Source organism: Pelodiscus sinensis, chromosome 5 (assembly GCF_049634645.1).
Source record: "Pelodiscus sinensis isolate JC-2024 chromosome 5, ASM4963464v1, whole genome shotgun sequence".
In the NCBI taxonomy this organism is placed as follows: Eukaryota; Metazoa; Chordata; order Testudines; family Trionychidae; genus Pelodiscus; species Pelodiscus sinensis.
This window is the reverse complement of record NC_134715.1, coordinates 33906514-33921879: the sequence shown is the minus strand read 5'-3', so window position 1 is coordinate 33921879 and position 15366 is coordinate 33906514. Positions and strand designations below refer to the sequence as shown.

The 15366-nt window shown below is 39.9% G+C and overlaps 1 long non-coding RNA gene across 5 annotated transcripts in view; it reads right to left on the bottom strand.

The window, feature by feature from the left end:
* Positions 1-14253, bottom strand: part of LOC142829410 (uncharacterized) — a 50789-nt gene extending 36536 nt beyond the window's left edge. The window contains exons 1-4 of one of the 5 annotated variants that reach the window (XR_012903809.1): positions 13946-14253; positions 13594-13771; positions 9585-9626; positions 7782-8713 (exon numbers count right to left, since the gene is read on the bottom strand). This is a non-coding gene — a long non-coding RNA (uncharacterized LOC142829410). Of the gene's footprint in view, positions 1-7781; positions 8714-9584; positions 9627-13072; positions 13115-13593; positions 13772-13945 lie in introns of those variants that run through there. The other 4 variants (XR_012903808.1, XR_012903811.1, XR_012903810.1 and 1 more) reach the window with 4 other exon arrangements.
* Positions 14254-15366: the final 1113 nt, after the last annotated feature.

Below are 15366 nucleotides of genomic sequence, written 5' to 3'. Positions count from 1 at the left end.
TATGTGTACACAAATTTCAAGTCATTCAATTCCCATACATAAGAATGAACAAGGAGGAAAATATTTTTAGGCTTATCATCAAAATGAGAATTGCCCCTTTTGTAATGCATATACTCAGTAATATTAATCTTTAACAGACAGTTGTACTCATGTACTGGTGTGCAGAATGTGTCTTATTGTCTTTAATATGCAGAATAACATGTATTTATAGGATACCATAGACAGCAGGTAACCAGGAGGCTAGTCCTTGTCCCATTCCCTTGTGCCCTCCCTCTTTTACCCCTTCAGTCCCACAGGAGCCCAAAGCATTCCCACTGTGATCCATAACCCCAGCCCTTCTTGGCTGGGGTGGGAGGTAAGGCCTTAGCCATAGCGTGCTGCAGCTTCAGCTTCCTCAGCTCCTGGGTAGAATGGCCTTTGTGCCCACAGCCTTTGGGCTCTGGGCCAAGGAGCACCGGGAAGGCAATACATCCAACTTTGACTCCCTGAGGGAAGTATACTGGCCTGGGGAGGGGCCACAATAGGGGATTGTTGTCCTCTCCCTGCCTACAATACTTGGCACCCATGCTATTCTATCAGACAAAGCCAATTATGTGTCTATCAGTGTCCTGCTGAGGCATGGAGACCTTCTCATGAATGGGCAACTAGGCTGTCAACATCACATCATCTACTTAAGGAAAGGTTTTCAGCTTAATGAAATAAGGTAAAATGTTATAATCTATGATCTTATTGTATAAGAGCCTTCAAAACAGGCCAGAACTAGAGCCAATATTTGTTCAGTGTGGAAAGGAATATGCAGGCAAGCACACACATTTTACTTCCGTTTCATGTTAGAATGAATCCACAATATCAAACCAACACGGATGAAAATTTGGGGCTGTCGGGAAATGGGAGATTTTACTTGGTTCTCACGGAAAGCCTTTCAAGCAAGCCTACACTGAATCTTTCAGTGTAACTGAGGGCTCTTTCTTAACAAGAAACTCTTAACTTGGAAACTCACATCCATAGCAATCAATGTCCAGGACCACATTGTAGGACTTTATTCCAGGCATTTAAAAGCTTCACAAAGTTACTAATGATATGGTACATCCAAATTAGCCATGGATGACAACGGGGTTGCCACCTGCCCATGGCTGGACAACATTTCCTCCTGACCTTAAATCTAATCTTCAGGACTCAGTGTGCAGGCACTTTATCTCTGAGGCAGGCTGTATCACCAACAAGTTCCAGCTGCCAGTGACCAACGAGGACATCAATCCTCTTCAATTATACATCCTTATTACTGATAAAAATCAAATGGTTAAAAATGCCCATCAGTCTCCATTCGCAATGCATGTGAAATGCCTCCGGACTCCTGCTGCCTTGTTTAATCACCTAGACTATAGACTGAGGGCACCTGTGAGCCTGGCCCAAAGCACCTTTAACTCAAGTGGAACAGCTTCAACAGGCAAGAGAGCAGCATGCAGGGCTATTACTGAACAGGGGACAGAAAGAGGCATCAGGGCAGATTCAAACCCACCCCTACTGCCATCCAAACCCACAGCCAAACCTCTAGGCTACTGAGGAAGTTGGAAGTAGCTCCTGGCCTAACCAATAGTTAATTAAATAGCTTCCACAGGAATGCATCACCCAGGGCACATGCAGCACAATGGTGTTTAAAAACATCGCCAAAGCCCTTCTTAAGGCAGGGAGAAGGAGGCTTCAAATCCACAGCACCGCTAAGCAAGGGAGATAATCTAACCACTGGACTACAAAGTGCAGAGTTGCAGCTGCTCAACTATTTAATTGAAGTGCATCAGCTTCAACAAGTAAGGGGTCTCTAGCCTCCATAACCGAGGCATATACATGGACTGCAGCACATCCCTCTTCTCACACACCTTTTTCAGGGAGCTGAAAGGGGATTTGACCCAGCAGCTACCCTAACGCACCCACCTCTGGCCTAGAGAGTGTTTCATGCACCACCTTACCCCAATACTAGTTAAAGTGAAACAGCTTCAAGGAGCCCTCATCTTTGTAGTTCATGACCCAAGGATTAGGACCTTCACCTGAGCTCTCTTCAGCTCTCTCCTCCAGAGATGAAGGAGAAATTAAAGATGGTATTGAAAGGCCAGACTGAGTCAGACCAATGATCCTGGTAGCCCAGACACCCATTTTCCAACAGTAGCTGATGCCAAATGCTTTAAAGTCACTGGACAGAAGAAGGCAATTAAGCTGAAATGGGAGACGGGTCCCCCTTCTATGCAGTCATATGTGAGGCACATAACCACGAGGTTAAAAGTTACATGCGAGGTCTCAGCCTCCTTTCCGGTCTTGCCTCAGGACAAGGTTTGGTGGGGCATTCAAAGGTACCTCCCGAGAAATTATTTTGGTACCTATGTGGTTCCTAGCCATGGATCACAAGCAGAGGTTGGTACCTGGGAGGAGCAGATGCTGGTTCAGTTTCCTCCTGCCTGCCTGAGGAAAAGAGATTTTAATGGGGTTCTGCATTTTCTCACAGTCAGGGACATAAGGGATACGTTAACATGGGCTAAGTCTTGAGGCTGTGCCATTGTTATTAAGTAGCAATTAGAAAAGGACTAATTGCTGAATTCCTTTGTATCCAGTGCTGTATTCCTTTGTACTCAGCTGTGTGTGGGGGTGATGCAGGTTCCACTCCTTCCTCAGCTTCCTTAGAGAGGATTTGAGCAGCTGCCTCTAAAGTGACCATCTGGCTGCTGGACTATGAGATGGTGTCCCTGGAATGGGTCTGGTGTGTGAGTGCCCCCTGGATCAAATCCCTGCTCTGTCGGGCAGAAGGGCTTCTAGTGTGAGAGGGCATAGATCTTGTAGCTAATGAAGGGCTATTTGCAGTCCTTCTTGCCCTTTTAATTAAAGAGCAATTGCTGCTGGGTAGTAACCCCACCCCCTTATTCTTGTCCACCCAGATTGTGGCAGACTCCAGGACACACTCCTGCTCTTTTGAGGGGTGTGAACTGAGGCTGCCACCTCCTGGGGAGAGTCACTGGTGAGCAATCCCTCTCTGAATCCCTTCCCCGTCCCAAGAAGTCAACAGCCTCTTGAGAAAGAGAAGGCTTTGGACAAGGATGGTCACTTAAGAAGCAGCAAACCCCTGGGGGATTTGAATCAGGATCTTACAACCCAGGCAAGTATCCTAACAACTGAACTAGAGAGTGAGGTTATGGGGTGGAGCGTAAAGCTGTTACTTGGAGGAGCAAGCACCCCAGCCAACAGTTCCACCCCTCCACCACCCAGGACTCTTACTTTCACCTTCCCATTGTCTCCCTTTTCTCTCTGCTCATCCATTCCAAACAAATCCCTGTACCTAAATGTAGCAAGTGACATCAGCGGAGTGGGGAGGGGGGACCCACTCTTCTAAAATGTCTTTCTTTAAAAAAAAAAAAAAACGCATCACATTTTCCACTGCATATCAGATTGTGAAGACAAGACATGCAGAAGATAGCTAATTCAAATCACTAAACGTGTGAATAAAAAGTGTCAGTCACAGGTTTTTTGATGTATCCTGGAGTTTGTCAGAGATTTATTTGTTTAAAAAATAAAAAAAAAAACCACTTAGTAAGGGCAAGTCAGTCTGTCCTGTGAAATACAATGTTAAATATTATGGAATACATAAAGCCCTGTTTTACACTCGTGAAGAATATGTATCTAAGCTGATTTTATGTTTTAAATATAAAAGTTTAAGAGTATAAAGTAATAATTCCAGATTACTACATATTTAAAAATCACAGAAACAAATACATTATTTTAAATTACAGTGGTTCAGTGTGTTCACAACAAAATTCAGAAAAATTACTTTCAGAAAAAGGGAATATTCTGTGTGATTTTGATAACATTTATGAAATTTTACTATATGTTCATTTTAAAAACATATTTCCAAGAGTTTAGGCATAACAAAAGTTATATTTTAGTAAAATACTGATTTTGGTGGAAGATTCTCTTATAACTAGTTCATCAACTAACAGAAGTAAAACTCATTTATCCATCTATTAATTAGAAAGTGTATTTTGGATAAGGGGATAGGTCTTTTGAAGAATTTATTTAAAAAAATAATGTCTGAAGATCCAAGTATTTAAGGTTAAAACTGAATATTCAGATTATGCATCTAAATATCTATGCAAGGATTTTTTTGAGAGATGAACTTAAACTTCAGCAACAAACTAATGAAATATTTAAAGCAAATTTTAAACTAAAGTTCTGTAGGCGCAGTGATTCACAACTGTTTGTGTCAGTGAAATTCAGGGTTGGCACATGCTCGTTACATGGTTTCATCACCACTTAATGGATATTTCACTGGTTCAGTACTAATAGGTCTGGCAAGCTGGAAGTCCTTTCACTTTTCCGTAAACAGACCGACTTCAGGGGGAAGAGTCACCAGTCTGCAAGCAGCAACAACCTAATGAAGGAGCTTTCAGGAACGATCAGAATAGGAATAGGGAACAGATTCAGCATTTAGGTGGCAGGTATAAGAAGCAAGGGGAAGCAATCCCTTTTCTGGGTCTATGTGGAGTATGTTTTTCAAATGGGAATACTGTCCATATCATACCAAGAAAAGTTCATACAAATCAAATTGTTTATGTACAAAGAGAAGTTGTTCTTTTAGCAGGTATTGCACGCAAGGAAAAATGTAAGTGTTGATATTCTGTTCACAGCAATGTTAAATTGTTTTCAGTTATAAATCACCTGTGATGCAATATTCAACTGTAGTTAAGGTGGGAGGGGTGAAGAATCATGCTTTGTCAATGAAGTGCTGCTATTAGAAGAGGTGCTAAAGCGTATCATAATGTAACCATGGGGATCCATTTTTATCATGTGCAGAAAACCCAAGATATTCAATAACTCATTAGAAAGACTGATTAATTTAATAAAAATGCAAGCTCCTGTCCCATATTTCATTCAGCTCACTGTAGCTTAAAATTGCACATTATGGTTTTTATTAGCTATATTACTTAATTATCCTCAAAACTGTGCATTTTATTTAAATTAAAATATTTTTTTCCAGAGAAATATCATGATAGGAGTGGTTTTTTTAAACACCACCCATAGGTACAGGCACTTTGGAGTTTATTGTTTTACCACATACCAGGGGCTAGACTGATGATCCTGATTCTACTCCTGCACCGTTATACTGGTTAACAACTTTGCCACCTGCTCTGAACCAGGCACAGTGGGAAACTACTGTGCCCCAGAAGCAAGTGGAGAACCAGATTCTGACTCAAAGGGATTCTCTGTCTTGTTCTGGGGCAGGAGAGAAGGTAGTTTTCCCTACACTTATATCACCTGGTATGGACTATTTCCCCAGGGTTGCCAGGTCATCTTGATGACTGGAGCTGGGACAATTGAAATCAGGAGTCTTCCCTTCTCTGTTCACCTAACTATCCAGGATGGGGAGTAGTATCCCTGAGGAAGCTACTTTCCTATGCCATGATACAGGGGAGCAAGAGAGCGCCTTATGTCTTTCCTATGTGAGATCATACAGGATGTCATACCTGGCCCTAAATCAGGGATAACCCCCTAACAAAGTCAGTTGTAACCCCAGTGTAAAATTTACGTAAGTGAGCATAGAACCAGGTTAATTATTTTGAATTTCCTGCTAGCATTTTAGTTTATCCCCTTTGCACCATATTAACAAACAGACTTTTCAGAAACAACGTTTGGTAAAATCACTTGTGTAAGTTTATACCTACTGAAGATTTGGGACTCTTCCTATCTCTGTAACTTCACTACAGCAGTTGAAGCTCTCACCTATATCCTTATAGCATGGAAAAAAATATGGGGGGAAAAAAATCCGCAATAGATACAAATCAGTGCTTTTTGAATTTGTTATTGCAAAGTGACTTAAGTTGGTATCTACCAGATTAGGGCTAGAAGACACTTCATAGACCACTAAAATAATCCCACTGCATCTCAATTTCCCTTGCATGTGTTTATCTAATCCTTTTATTAACACTTCAGTTGGTGTAAACAGGTGTTTCTCTGTACACCAATTTTCTGTCATTTTTGATGCCTTATCACTCAGTTCTGTTCCACTGTAAAATTGCTGTTACAGAATACTACAATTATAAAGCTTCATACCCTTAGGATGTACTTCATACAGTAACTCCAACTGGTGTCCTCTTTAAAATGTATGAGGGGGAAAAGTTCAATGTGCACAGTAGTTACTTATTTCAATCTCAAGTTTCAATTTTTAGTTAATCACTACTTTGGGAATTTGCAACTGACTTCCGGTTGATGTGTTTTTTTTGAAGGTCTACTGTGATTCTTTCTGGCAAGTTTACCCAGAGGAGAGTGCCTGGTGTCATATGCATTCAATTACCACTAGGCTATCAATTTTATATAATTAATGAGTTACAGTCTAAGACTTGGTAAAAACATATTAGAGTATTTATTCTCAATAGACTGTCAAGACAGAACATATTTTCATGGAAGAATGCTTAATTTAAAGGGCTAGAGCAGGTAAGAGGGATATTTTTGATTAATGTGTGTTTTAGTTCATAGACTAATTAGTTCAATACAACTTCATTAAAAAGTGGATTGACTGTATTTTTATTCCAACAGGTTGACCAATATTTGAGAACAATAGTTCAATCAGATTAGTCAGTATTTTATCCTATAATTATTCTTATATGCCATGGGGCACATTTTATAAAAAGGAATGTTCTATTGTAACTATGAAAAGTACATATATAGATGGGGGAGATTAGGCCATCTGATGGGGGGGGCAGGGAGGTACAAAGGGGGGCAATTACCCCCAGAGATTCAAAGAGGTCTTGAGCTCTTGGCCTCTGAAGTACTACAGGAGTGTCACTTTATGCAGTTCTGAGGGCTTGGGGGGGGGGGGGGGGGGAAGGAAGGGAGGGAGGAGAAGGGAGGATGCTGCAGTCTGAGCATCACTAAGGGCTGAATGCCCATGACTCCCCCCCTCCCTTCTGTCCTTGGCCCCACCTCTTCTGGGGACATAGAGCCACCATCAACCCACACACCTTGTTCCAAGGCCTGCAGAGGCTGTCAGCCCCATTGAGGGAAGATTATCTGAGTTTCTCAAATAAGGTGTTGCATAGGGAAAGCAAGCATTCATGAACGAAAAAAAAGTCACAGTTATAAACAATTGTGTACTGCCACCACCGATTTTGCTTGCACATTTTTGGGCCTTACACCTTCAATTCAGCTAAGCATCGCCGTTGGAAAAAAAGACATCTTAAACAAATGCTATAATTATTTTCTGAATTATGACCTAGCTGCTTCAAAGATTTCAGAAGTATGTCTCATTTACTTTTCATTGGATTCTGGAAAAGATTTGGGAGTTGTTGTGGTAATCAGCTGAACATGAGCTCCAAATGTGATATGTTGTGCAAAATAGCTAATGTGTTAATGGGATGCAGAAACCAAGGAATTTTGTGTAGGAGTAGAGAGGCTATTTTCTCTCTCTACGTGACACTGATGTAACCACTGCTTGAATACTGTGCCTAGTTTTGATGCCCTTAGGTCAAGAATGATGTTGATAAATTGGAGAGAGTTCAGATAAGAGCTTTAAGATTAAAGGATTAGAAAAGATGCCTTATAGGTTATTTTTTTGTCTGTTTATCTTAAAGGGAATGAAAAAAGGGTGATGTGATGAGACTTTATAGGTACCTACAGGGGGAACACTGATTATGGGCTCTTCAATTGAGCTGAGAAAGGTATAGCATGATTCAGAGACTCAAACCAAAGCTAGATAAATTCAGATTAGAGAAGGTATAAATTTTATTTCTTCAGCATTTTTCAGAGTCACTGCCTCCCTGGACAGAGTACCACATCTTGTGAGTATAACCTATGTTATTTACATTTAGCCATATTAAATCTGTATTTGTTTACAGTGCAATTTGAATTGATTGTATGAATTAGTGATATATCCTCATTATTTATCACATTCCCAATTTGTGCCATCTTCATACTTTCAGTGGTCATTGTTTACTCAACATGTTCATCAATAGCCTGGAAGACATGTACAGGACTCCACTACTAACACATTCTATTGATGTTTCCCTGTTTATACTTCTATTTTGAGACCAATTAGTTAGCCACTTTAATCCATTTAATATGTGCCATGTTAATTTTATATTGCTCTAGTCAGAGCCAGATTAAGTTTTTGTAGGACCCTGAGTCAGAGCAAGTGTGTGTCACTCCTCACCCCTTCCATCTGCAGTCCCCTTTGCTCTCCACATACACTCCTGCTGGGGAATACGGAACACAGGGGTGGAGCAGGGCTAGTCTCTGCACCAGTAGCCTACTCCCTGGCAGGATTGTCTGGAGGGCGAAGTAGAAGGACAGGGCACCCATTTTTCCAGGGCCCTTAGACACAAGTCCCATTGGCCCAGTGGCTAATATGCCACTGGCTCCAGTTTTTTTAAGTCTCGCTGTTGTGTGATACCAAGCTAAATTCTTTACCACAGTTCAAGTACTATATCAATTCAGTTACCTTCATCAAAAAAAGGTATCAAGTCAGTTTGACAAGCTCTATTTTCCATAAACCCATGCTGATTGGAACAGCTAATACACAAATTAATACAGAATTAAAGGAGGATAATTAATGCCACTCTCATACTTGAGATCAATGTCAGACTGAAAGGCCTGAGTCATTCTTTTCACACTTTAAATATTGACACTAGATTTACTTTTTTTCATGTTCACTGGAAGTTCTCTCAAGATCCAAGACTTACTGAAGAAAAGAAAAACATTAGAGTTCATCAGCCAGCTTTTTTAAAAACTTTTGATTGCCAGTTATCTTGAGTTAGTGATTTTAAAATGTCTTAGTGATGTTAAAACTTCTGTTTAACATCCTTTTGAGATACTTGTGGAATCAAAAGAGTGTTAAAGGATGTGACTACCTCTGTGTTTCTCCACACCTAACTAAGAGCAGAAATATGTATTTAACATCTCCCTTTTCTGCATATTGATTTATAATTCTACCCTTTCCATCTAATAATGAACAAATATCATTGTCAAGATAATGAAACATTTTTTGCTGAGGCCTCAGCAATTAATTGTCAGGCTTCAATGCTGCAAATATCATTGCAAAAATCAGTACATAATGAGGGTCAGAAGAATAAGGAGGACTTTAAGAAATATTTGTGGTGGGGGAAGAGAAGAAGGAGAAAACATAGGAGCAAATAGCCTCATTAGTAAATAAGGAGAGACACATAATATAAGCATTCTAAAAGCATGTGACTAAGCTGCATAAACTCAATTTTCAGAACTGGTTTAGGCCAGTATTTCTCAAACTTTTGTATTGGTGACCAGTTTGAGCAAGCCTCTGAGTGCAATCCCTTCTTATAAATTAAAAGCACCTTTTAAAATTTTACAGTATTATAAATACTGCAGGTGAAGCAAGGTTTGAAGCTGACCATTCATGATCCCACCCATAACCTCATGACCCCCTGAGGGTTACAAGCCCCAGTTTGAGGACCTTTGATTTAGGCAATTCAAAGCATGCATCTCAGCAATATTCAATGGATCTGAAGTGCAGACATAACTTTCAAATATGAGCTGGGCTCCTAAGTCACTTAGGCATCTTTAAAAAGTTAGCTTACTTCAACATAGGCGACACACTCCTAAACTTCTCCTTTATAAGTCTGTAAGTGGAAGAGAAAGGGAGAATAGAAAATTAATAAGGAGAGCAAGTCATAAAATTGAGATGTGTTTCCACGGACTACTTTGTTTGGTATATTAAATCTTTTCTGTGGGTAGTTTTGACTGAGAGACTGAACTATTTTAGTCAACTGAAAAATTTCAGAATTTTTCCAAAAGTGGGGGAGGGGCAGAGGAAGAGAGGGTTTTCAGAAGATCACTATCATTTTGGGGAATTAGACACAACTTTGAAATTTTAAACACTGGATACTAAGTATTTTGTGAAAAGTTTGATTTGGTTGATAATGGAATATTTCATTGAAAACCAGTTCTGATGGAATATTTATCTAGGTCTATTAATAAGCAGTGAAATTGTCTAGCTGCACAATCACTATTAAGATAACGCACAAAAATTCCTGGGCAAATCGTGTGTATTTACAAACACAAATGTACATTAAAAGAATATTGAATTAACCTTTCAGAAATTAGAAAGTGACAATTAAAATTGTCCATGTCACCTTAATTCAGCCCCATTGTACATAAACATGATCTCATTCTGTTTTTACTGTGACAGTCTTGTGCAGAATAATTGTTCAATGAATTCAGAGAATATGCCTTGTCGCAAAATGAAACTGGCCATGGGTCTATAAATAAAGGCAATGATCAACACCGGTTTATTGAGTTATGGAAGAGATTCATTGCAGGGTTGCAGTGATCCATGTTAAACTTGATTTACTTCAAATTTTTATTAATGACCTAAAAGGAAGACTAAAGAATACTAATTATATTCACAGCTCATATTATATTATGGAATGCTGTAAATACCAGTGAGGACAAAGATGTGTAAAACTAGAGCTTAGTTAAATATATGAGCAAGGAATATCAATAGTAAATACAACCTCACCAACCCTACAAAACTCCAAAATTCATATATACATCTGATATGGCCCTCATTAATAAAGTGCTCAGGTGCTATAGTAATGTGTTTATACTCACAAAACACGAGGTAAGGCAGTGCTACACTTCCTAATTTACAATGGGGAAACTGAGATGCAGAAAGACTACGTTGCTTGCTAAAGGTCTTGCTGGAAGTTAACAGTGGAAAATTGAACCAGGGTCTCCTAAATTTCAGGCCTACGACCTAGACCACGTATGGAAAAAATGAAAATTTAGATTGAATGGGAAAGGCAATATCATGTCATAGAATTGCAGGAATCCAAAGCAAAAAAAAAAAAAAAAAAAACGGATATGATGCTAGATCAACTTAACATGGATTTGATGGCTTTGATTCAAACATATGCCTGTAAGCATCTTGCTAAGTATGTGATTCACTGGGTGGTGTTTCCCTGGGGTTTGGATATGGCATAATGGGAAGGACTACAGGAGGAAAGTCTGCTGACAGCCATGTCAGCCTTGTGGTGGTCAGTGTCTTTTTGTGACTGGGCTCTCCAGCTGAGTCACATAGAGTTCAAAATAAGCCAGTGGCCCATACATCCTTTTCCCTTTGGGTCCAAGGCCAGCTAATTCTCTTTCATCATCAAGTGGTAAAGAGGGGAAACCTTTTCTACCTTCTTCAATGGGCAGCTAGGGGAAAACTAGACTCCGAACAGCCAGTAAAATCCTGGCTACACAACAGGGTTCTCTAATGTTTTTCCACCCATGAGCAGAGTGAGTTTTGTCACGTGCACCAATGTGTGTGCTTGTGCCACTGCCAGTTACTATACACTTAAAATGGAAGAAAGAAAGAATACTAAAACAAGGGATAATTGATAAGCTGCATGACTTTAAATGTTTAATGAATACAAAAGCAAATACAATTAATACTGCAAAGTTTTCAGTAGCCATTTGTTATCTTATTTTAAAAAGTGTCTGCTCTTGTCTTTGCGAGAAAAGCAGACTTGAAGGCACTGGGGCTTGAGCTGGAAGGGATTAGATTGGGTTGGGTGGTCAGGATAGAGGTGTTAAATTGTTTTCAACTACTGGCTAATTATTATTTAATGGGATCACTTCTGTACACATATTGCTCCTTATTACCTAAGAAAAAAGATTAAAAAAATATTTCAATTGCATTTACATCTCTCAAATCTTTCAGTTTGGTCTGCCATTCATCAAAGCTGGTATGATTCAGCTCAGGGAAAAGATTGAGGAATGAAATCCTTCTGCAGATATTATTTTTATTTCTGCACCTAAACATTGTCTAAAGATGAGTGGACAGCCAGAGTTTTAGCACTAAGTTAGTGCCGTGTCACTCTCGGATCTGGATTGCTCTGTTTTATGGGTCCTTCCAGTCAGGAGGGGAAGCCTGGAGATATTTTAAGTCATCTTATTTCCTACCTAGTCAAATACAAGGTAGAGTCAGAATTTTTCAATCATAAACTATTACACAATGAATCAGAACCAGGACAATAGCACCTGGACTTGGACTGATGGATGTTTACCCTGAAGTAGGCTTGGACTGGTGGATGGATTACACTGAAGTAGGCAGGAAACAAGACAATAGACTCTGTCTGGCTGATTATCTTCTCACAAATGTGGGATACCACAGCTTCACTTATAGCTCATGCTATCTGAGGAGAGCAGCTAAGTATCCCTTGGTGTAGAGCACATGCATGTTATCATCTTTTCTAACACGTCAAGGTAGTAAATATACCAAATCATGGCATGCTGAAAACTATACAGTATACAATTTCAAAAAAAAAAATAGCTTGCCGATTAAATGAAAGCACAAAAAATATGCACCAAAGGCCCAATTTCATAACCTCCTCCCATAGACAACTAAGTCTTCAGACTGTCAAAAATTAAAGCATCTGCCAGCACATTAGCATGCTATAGACTTTTGCAATCCACAAAACCATACCTCCATTATCTGCACATAATTGCTTTAAAATGCTTTCTAATCTGTATCACAGTCAGCAAACAAAACTGACACTTAAAATACAAAGGGAAGTAAAACATAACACATTTCTGCAATAGTGCAAAGGAGCCCTCTCAGGTTGTGTTTCAACAATTCAAATACAGGAGGAGCTAGGACACTTATTCAGTTTTTACAAATGCAGGCCGTTAAGTAAATGGAGCACATCAACATATGGCTTAAGAGCTACCACACAGACCCATTGCTTAAAGAACTTGCAGATAAACTCTTCCTTCCAGGAAACAGCTAGCACCAAGTGGAAAAATACAAGAGATAGTGAGAGTCCCAAGAGCCAGATCTATACCACACAGCAAAGATCTTAAAGCTTTTAATACCTGTCCCAAACAAATTCTGAAACTTAATGGAAATCACTTAGAGAGCATCCTGGCTCTCCAGCTCCAGAGCTATGACTGGGACATTACAGGTTGGAAAATACAAGAGCGATATGCAGGTCAATAGGGGGAAATATGCTCAGACAAAACTAAATCCAAACATTTTGAGCAGCTACTGGAGGTGGCATTAATTTTAGGAACTAAATTAACTTATGTACCAGTTAATTCTGAAATGCCATCCAGTTCAAAGCTAGGTATAAAATAACCCATTGTCACTTTTGTGATGCTAGAAATACTTATTAAATACAGTTTTAATGACAGTTTGGAGGAGATAATTTATTTGGATTCTTTAAAAAAAACAAATAAACAAACACACACACACACACACACACACACGCTCTCCAACCAGAATCAGAACTATTTATCCAGGGATCTTCTTTTTGGAAAAATAATAGTAGTTGTATATAAAGCAAGTCTCCAATCCTATTTCTACTTTTTCTATTCAGTAGGCTTGGCTTGACTCAAACTGCTATATAAAATCCATATACATTCATCAAATGTATTTAGCTCACTTTCATTGTTTCAGATTGTGTGTTAGCTTTTTTTTACATTAGATAGGCAGAGAGAGGTAAAAATCCTGCAAAATGCATATATTTGTAAATGGCACACATTGGGTAACCTCCAACACACCGACGAAGAAATAAAACATAACATTTAAATACTTCTTACTGGTGTCAGTGGTACATAGGGGTTGTCCTGTCAGCTGGGCCCATCTGCTGTGGATCTCCTTGTCTGGTGCCTCCCAGCTACTGTCTGCAGCCTCACTAGGACTGATTAGGAATTTCTTCTCCAGCCTTTCCCAACTGCACCTGGCTTGTATTTCAAACAATGGAGCAGCTGAAGTTACCTGTGAGTAAAGAGGTGTTGCTTTTATTCAAAACATCCCAGCACAAGGAGGTGGGCAACCCAAGACAGAGTGGGTAGGAGGCCAAGGTGACAGAGCAAAAGCAGTCCAGCACATGGGGCTGCCTGAGAAGGGGAGTAGAGGAGGTGTACCACTCCTATTTTCAGAAACACTCACTGAGGGCAGCCCAGCAGCTGGCTGAAAAGGAGGAAGTACAGCTTCTTTAGGCACAGTGCAGCAGCTGGAGCTGCCCAAGAGAGAGTTGGACTCTCAGAATTTCTTCTGCCTCTGCCTCCCAAACAGATGACTCACTCCCACTCCTATTCCTCCCACCAACTTATTTTTTTCCACCTTTTCCAGCTACAACAGGAGGTAGTTAATTGGTAGAGGCATGCTGCATGTCTCCACTAATGAGGTGGGTGAATCTTAATTGCTTCCTATGCAGCCACTCAGCTGCACGTTGTACAAGGAACTATGTCTCACAGACACTTTGCTGCCTCTTTAGATCACTTCCTACCTGGCCCTGTTTCAGGATTTTCTCATCCTCTTCCCAGGCTGCCAGTGTATCAGCCCCACTCTGTCTAACCCCCCCTCCACACTCCAGACCTCCTTAGTATGTGATTCTTCTACATGAGAGTCTTTTGCAGTCTCTGCATCAACAGGAGTCTTCTTGTTTCCTGCTTTCTCTTCCACCGAGACCAGACAGACTCATTTGCTGCTCTTTTCCTTCTTCATTGCCATCAGCTCCCTGTTGGAGGCCTGTCTGCCTTCCTTTAGGGATGATCTGTTTGATAGCAGTCAGCTCAGCTCCCAGGCATTAGCTAGCCTTCTCTTGATGAGTAACAGCCAGAATTCTGCTCCCTTTCCTGTTTAGACCCCAGCTGAGCCCCAGATTTAGCTCTTTTAACACTGCCCTTCAGTCTTGACAGCTATTGCAGGTTTAGCATGGCAAGATTAATTGTGTCCACAGGCTCTCTGTAACATGTGGGGTTAATATGCCCCATTACAGTGGCCATATCTGAGCATGCAAAGAAAACTTTCAGTGAAATTAATTGAACTACTTTCATGGATAAAGTTTAAACACATGTATAAGTGCTTGCAGAACTGGAAGCTAAGATTGAATAATGCTATCCTTTCTCACAAGACCTGATCGTGTAATATTCCTAATAAAATATTACATAATTCAAAGGACATCAATGTTTATCAAATTATATTTGTTTGTACTTATTCATTAATTGTTCTGTACACTGCATGAATACCATATTGCAGGACTCACTGTTACACATCTTCCAACTTGGTTTGGTTTGTTTGTTTGTTTATTTAATGTGAGAAAAAGGTTTTAATCATGAGAAGAGGTATTGAGTTTGTTCCATGTGTTGGTCTTTGATGAGACATAATTTTTGATGCAGATTTGTTCAACATAAGTCTGGCAGTGTTGTACTCAGATCATTCCAAGAATGACATGCATTATGCATTGCCATTTTGTTTCAGGACAAGAGTATGTGTATAAATATAGCATGTTTCACCTTAGATATAAACAGACTCTGTATTCCTGATTTCTTTTTTATTGGGAAGCTATTTCATTCAGCATTTCTGGC